General features: G+C 42.1%; 1 long non-coding RNA gene across 2 annotated transcripts in view; it reads left to right on the forward strand.

Annotated features, from left to right (window-relative positions):
* LOC123366103 overlaps positions 1-4,960 on the forward strand; it is a 43,884-nt gene extending 38,924 nt beyond the window's left edge. For both annotated transcript variants that reach the window (XR_006577927.1, XR_006577928.1), the window contains exon 4: positions 1,788-4,960. This is a non-coding gene — a long non-coding RNA (uncharacterized LOC123366103). The remainder of the gene's footprint in view (positions 1-1,787) is intronic.
* The last annotated feature ends 1,040 nt before the right edge of the window (positions 4,961-6,000 follow it).

Below are 6,000 nucleotides of genomic sequence, written 5' to 3' on the forward strand. Positions count from 1 at the left end.
ACCAGGGTAAGGACCTGGGAGCTGCGGGAAGCACATCCCTCAACCCACGCCACTTCCCGCAACCGCCATTGGCCTGGAGAGCCACGATCAGCCGAACCTGCGGACACGGCAAGTAAACAAACCGGCCCGGCCCATGCCAAAGGCTGTGTGCCAAAGGTTGCCGATCCCTAATATAGTTGATAGGCCAGACTTAGGCACCTCCATCTGCTCAGGATCCCCAGCTGTCAACCCTCTTTTGGAGTTAGGCACCTAAACCAGGTCAGCTGCTCAGGTAGCCCATGCCTTACCAGACAAAACCCCTATTCTTTCCTCTGCTGAGACTTGATACCTCTTTCACGCTTGCCCTACATTTCCTGTGCACTCAGCTGTCTTTTGTGTGGATTCTGTGCTGTCCACCGCATCAGTAGGGTTGCCATCTGTCCAGGTTCCTAGGAGCATCCCTTTTTTGAGGTAGCTGTCCTAGGAATCTGTAAGGGTTCTCAATACACACTGTCAGCTGTGCAGTTTTAGAGGCTCAAATCATCCCAGATGTCCCGGGGGTTTTTTGGCCCTCAGAGGTGGGAACTCTACATATCAGTGGACTGCATCTGGGCTTCCTTCTGCAGGGGTCTGACAGTTACCAGGCCTTAGACATGCTCAGAGCACAATTACAGAATCAAGCCCCACTAGCAAGATAGGCATTTCTCCACCTCATTTGAGAACCTCACTCTGGGGCTTTCGGGGCTTCAGTTTGTGCTGGGCCACTGAGCGGCTAATTATCAGTGAGGCAGTTTCAGGTCTTAGGCAGCTTTGCAAATGTTGATCAGCAGGATCTCAGGCACCTACAAGATTAGGCAGCACCGGAGCAGTGGCTTTGAAAGAGTCAGTGGCACCTAAATGGCAGACTTATGTGCTTAAAGAGGCAAAGAGGCACCTAAGTACCTTTGAAAATGGGACTTAAGGTATGTCTCTTCTGCAATTAGACACCTATGGCTGGCCCATGCCAGCTGACTTGGGCTTGGGCTAAGGGGCTGTTTAATTGTGGTGTAGATGTTCCAGCTTGAGCTCCAATTCTGGGACCCTCCCACTTCTTAGGCCTGGTCCACACTAAAAAGGGGGTTCGAATTAGGGTACGCAAATTCAGCTACGGGAATAGCGTAGCTGAATTCGAAGTACCCTAATTCGAACTACTCACCCGTCCAGACGCGGCGGGGTCGAACTCCGCGGCTCCCCCGTCGACTCCACCACCGCCGTTTGCAGTGGTGGAGTACCGGAGTCGACCGCGGCGCTTCCGGAGTTCGAATTATCGTGTCTAGATCAGACGCGATAGTTCGAACTCCGTGAAGTCGAACTCACCACGTCGACCCGCGCGGTGAGTATGGACCTGCCCTTAGAGTCCTAAAGCCCAAATGTCTACATTGCAATCAAACAGCTACTTAGCCTGAGTCCCGTGAGCCTGAGTCAGCTGGCAGGGGAGAGCTGCATGTTTGTAACTGTAGTGGAGACATACCCTTAGACACTTTCAATAATTTAACCCATGAGCTCATAATAAGGAATCCCATCACCAAGCTGAACCTTAATTTGGCTCTCGAAGGCCTTATCAAGCCTCCCTTTAAACATCCCATATTTGTCATAGTAATATTCCTATGATATGATTATGGCATAATTATGATGCATTTTGTATAAGATAAGTCATGTGAAGTGTTATTGGAAAAGTTATGATTTGCTGAATATGATTATCCTATTTGTATGCACATATCATTTTTGTATCTGAAGTTATGAATATTGACTATGGATCTGTATTTCAGATGGGCTTACTCTGGAAAACACCCACAGGCAGCCTTTCAGATACAACAGTGAAGAAGCCAGACAGTGCTGATGGGTCATCAACAAAGACAGTGGACTGTGGAATAACTTAACCTTCCTGTGAATGTTTTGGCCAGTCTGTAAATAATAACTGCTATAACACTGCAAGGGCATGTGATGAGACCACATGTCTCTGGACGCCAGCTTGGGATGTCTGTATTTTTACACAAACTGATCTGGGAACCAAGTTTTGAGACTAAGGCTTCCCATCATATGCTAAAGCTACATAAGGCAGGGAGTGACATCATCTGTTGTTGTTCACTCCCTACACAAGAAGACTCCTGGAAACACCTGAGAAACAAAGACTGAACTGGTGGAAGTGCTGGACCCAGGCTAAAGAGATTTCTAACCTGTGAATGAAACACCTGGGGATTCCAGCTTGTAGCTTGTGCCTTAAGAATCTGCAGCCTGCTCGTATCATCAATCAGGGTGAGAGATTGTTAATTCAAATCCTAGCTTTCTAATATGTTAAGCTTAGTTTGCATTTTTGTTTATTTCTGCTTTGATGTGTTTGTTATCACTTATAATCATTTAAAATCTATCTTTTGTAGTTAATATGTTTATTTTATGTTTTAATCTAAACAAGTGAGTTTGGAGTGAAGTGTGTGGGAATCATAGGGATTGTTTCTGTTTTCAGTTTCTAAAGAGTTGTTAGGAAGAAATCTCAGAAAAATGTTAAGATTTTTTTTTGTTAATTAAAAATTAATATTTTAAGGGCTGAATATATTAAAGGTTTTTCTCCCTTCATATAAAAGTAATTCTCCACTAGATGCACAAGCACAACCTCTCATGACCGTTAATGAAAGTTTCAAGTGCCCATAAATGGGAAAACAAACACATCATCATCACAGGAAAAAGTTTACAGCAAACCCTGGCCCAAAAAAGACAATTCAACCTTTAATCACACAGGTGGAAGTTAAAGGCGGTGTACAAAAGATACTGAATTTGTGCATGAAAAAGTTAAGTTATTGTGCATGTGTATAGATACCGGCATGGTCAAACAGATGTTTGCATGCATAGTTACCTTATTTGCATAAACTAATGTGGTAAATTCATGCAATTTTGTAGATGTGTGCACGTTTTTTTAATATGCTCACATTCACCTATTAAGAATTTGGCTCAGAATCAGCAACTTATCAATTTACTCCATCACTCCTTACACAGGTCAGTCTCTTGAGAAGTACAGAATATTCAAACACTCCACAGAAAAACAATAGATACTTTAGTGTGTTTTCAGCATTTTATTTGAGTCACTTAAGGTAATAAAAATGATATTCAGAGCACTGGGGTATATACTTGCAATAACCAATTTTTGTGGTTTTCACATTTCAAAACTTTGTGTTGGTATTTAATTACATACTCTAGTGAATAGGAATTAAATAGTTTGAGAGTCCTCTAGTGGCCCTCACTGTCTTTTATGTTCCAAAACCCATTAGAACTCCGCCAAAACAGCATGTATGTATATAGCTAGACCTTGCATGTTATATATAGTTATTTGGACACCATCACATAAAGAGATAAAAGACAACATCTGCTATGGGCATTTATTGCCTTATATGCAGGCTTAAATTCTCTTAGAGTATTTCCCGGAGTCCCCCCATCCCCCTACCCCACGATGCTATAAAAACTCCAGGGCCCAGCACAGGGGGTGGGGGCGAACTCAGGGCTTCTTCCCTGCAACAGGGTGGTGGGGCTCAGGGCTTCAGCCCTGCGGGACATGCCAGCGCTTGGGGCTTCAGCCCCACAAATATGAAAATATTTACCAGAGCTTTGCTACGGACAGTTCTGACTAAATTTAAGCCCTGCTTATATGCAAATCCACTATGAACCTTATCTCAAGTAACAGCATAAAGAGTCACTTCAATTAAGTTGCCATAGTACTGCAACCCTCAGGAGCAACTGCTGCCAGTGGAGGGGAGCAGACTATAAAGCTGGTTTCCCAACAGCATAACACACCCAAGCAACAGATCAGCAAAGACAAGGATCCAGAACCTCTATGTGAGGGATGTGAGTGAACAAAAAGTCATTTTACATTAGGGAGAAAGTGCCAATGACAGTGGGTGAGGTGAGGTTTGGATATGCTTCAGATAACCCGCCAGACTTTTTGGATTCCAGCTACAGAGACCTGGACAACGCTGCCAAGAAGAGTGGACAGAGCCTCAAAGCTCCTAGAGCCAAAACAGAGCCACAAGTCCTCCATATAAATAGCCCTGTGTTTCCAGTAGGTCTTGGAGGATCATGGACTTAGTGGCTGCATTCCATTCATGAAAATGGCAAACCTTATCTCTCTGCCCAATGAAAGAAATGAAGAGGAAACACCTTGAGGGATCTGTAAACTGGTACTCCCTCACAGGGACTCGATTGGCACATCTAAATTATAACCATCCGTTCTGAAATAATCTCTTCATAGGTCAGTCAGCATTGCCACTGATCAGCCATTAACTGCACTAGCAGATGTTTTACTGTAAGACTGGAAGTTAGAACCACCTAACAGAGCCCCACACTCCCCACGTACACAATGGTGGGTCAGCCATATGCCTATATGCTTCCAATAAAGCCCTTCAGGAGAACATTTGCCAGTGAGCACTTGATCATCCCTCCTGCTTCTCATAATGGCTAGAAATTCATACCTTTATCCACATATTTATTAGTTATGACCTTCTGCCATAAGAGCAATTTGCTTAGTGCACTCGATGTGATTTTGTATGATTTGCCAAGCTAATTTTTATCTCCATGTCTAGCATTTGAAAATCTTTTGCCTCCGTATTAATTTAACATTTTTATCTTTTACCCATTAAATGCTGCTCATTGTGACCTTTAAATTCACTTACAAAGGATAATCCATTGGTTAATCTGAACCAATTGGCCTCAGTTACACATTCAGTGACAAACCATTATTTCTGTCCCAGTTCTTTAATTGGCCGGAATGCTCTTTCCTATCAGATATATTACCTGTCAGAGTTGCCTGCTAGCCTTTGCATACTTCCTGGATACTGTCCAGGCCATTAAAGCAACATCTTCTGTTCAAGTCTGGAATATTTATCCTGAGCCAAAATCCTAGCTTTCTCCCTGCTCTTAATTAAAGCCTTAAGAATGTTGGCTGGGTCATTCTACAGACAAGACTTTTGAAATGTAAAAACTGATATGAAATCTTTCATGCTGAATTTTGTTTTAACTCATTTAACTCATTTAATCACAATTTTACATTGTTAATAAAACGATTTGGCTAAGGTATTTTAATATTTTTGAAACTTTTGTTGAACTTTTTTACTACTATAAGAAAGAGCTTTCTGAGAAAAAAAATACCAACTATTGTGACAGTTCCCACAGACGTTCAACCTGCAGAGAACACAGACAGATGGAATGACACCGAATCTGCTAGGGCAGCACACAGAGAAGCAACAATTAGTGCACCCTTTAAATGGTGTGTTTTCTCTTAGCACTAGATCTGATCCACCTCTCCCCTGCCAATTTAAAACATATACAGAAATGTTGGCAGAATCAACACTCCTGCACCACTTGTGCTCAGGAAGTGGTAGCACCAAGACTTCGATTGCCCCTGGGCCCTCCATTTCTTGTTCACCTGTAAGAGTATGCCAAGAATGTGGCTCATAAGCGTTATTTTACAATGGAAGATTATTTTGTTGTTTGATGTAAATTTTGTTGCTTTACTGTATCATTCCCTTCAGTCCGAAGCTTCATTAGAGTACTTCCTATTTTTCAGACTTTCAAATACTATCCAATATCTCTATTGCTTTTAAAAATATGAAAGCCAGTCCTTTTACAATTTGAAGCCATTTAAATGCAACACTAAATCCTCATAATTATACTAATAGGAGTGGAATAAACCAGGTGAAGAGTCACATATGTTGCATTACTGCTCTACTCAGATGTTCCCCATGCTGAACTATATAGGGTTGCCTATCAACAAGTCTTTAAATTCTCATTCTCCAAAATGTTTAAAAGCTGCTCAAGGCACTATGATATCACTTCCATTTCTCTTTGGCTTGATACTACACTGTATATCCAAACAAATCTGGAAGCTATAGTACAGCTAAATGTACGGACATTTATGTGTGCACATCAACAATAACTCCCCCCTCCAACATATTAGAAATGTTCAAAATATGAGCAAGTATGCTTCCAATCAATAAA

Source organism: Mauremys mutica, chromosome 3, assembly GCF_020497125.1.
Source record: "Mauremys mutica isolate MM-2020 ecotype Southern chromosome 3, ASM2049712v1, whole genome shotgun sequence".
NCBI lineage: Eukaryota > Metazoa > Chordata > Testudines > Geoemydidae > Mauremys > Mauremys mutica.